This window comes from Micromys minutus, assembly GCF_963924665.1.
Source record: "Micromys minutus genome assembly, chromosome: 8".
NCBI lineage: Eukaryota > Metazoa > Chordata > Mammalia > Rodentia > Muridae > Micromys > Micromys minutus.
The window spans coordinates 8,445,599-8,445,854 of NC_137977.1; positions in this window are offsets into that span (position 1 = coordinate 8,445,599).

Here is a 256-nt window from a genome sequence, read left to right on the forward strand (position 1 = left end):
TCGTGGTCCCAGAGTACAGTTCACCACCACCTCTGTGATTTACATCCACCTCCTGCCCCCCAAATCTAACAGTGCAGTTTATGATGCAGAGCAGGCTATAGGAGACCTGTGGAGTAAGACAGAGCTACAGTGACAGTGACACATGGAAACATCACCTTTGGGAAGAGTGCTCCTTAGCATTGGTAAACTTTTTTCTTATATTCACACTAACAAAATAATGACATTGAATTTGAGGCATAATCTTATTTGTGGCTAT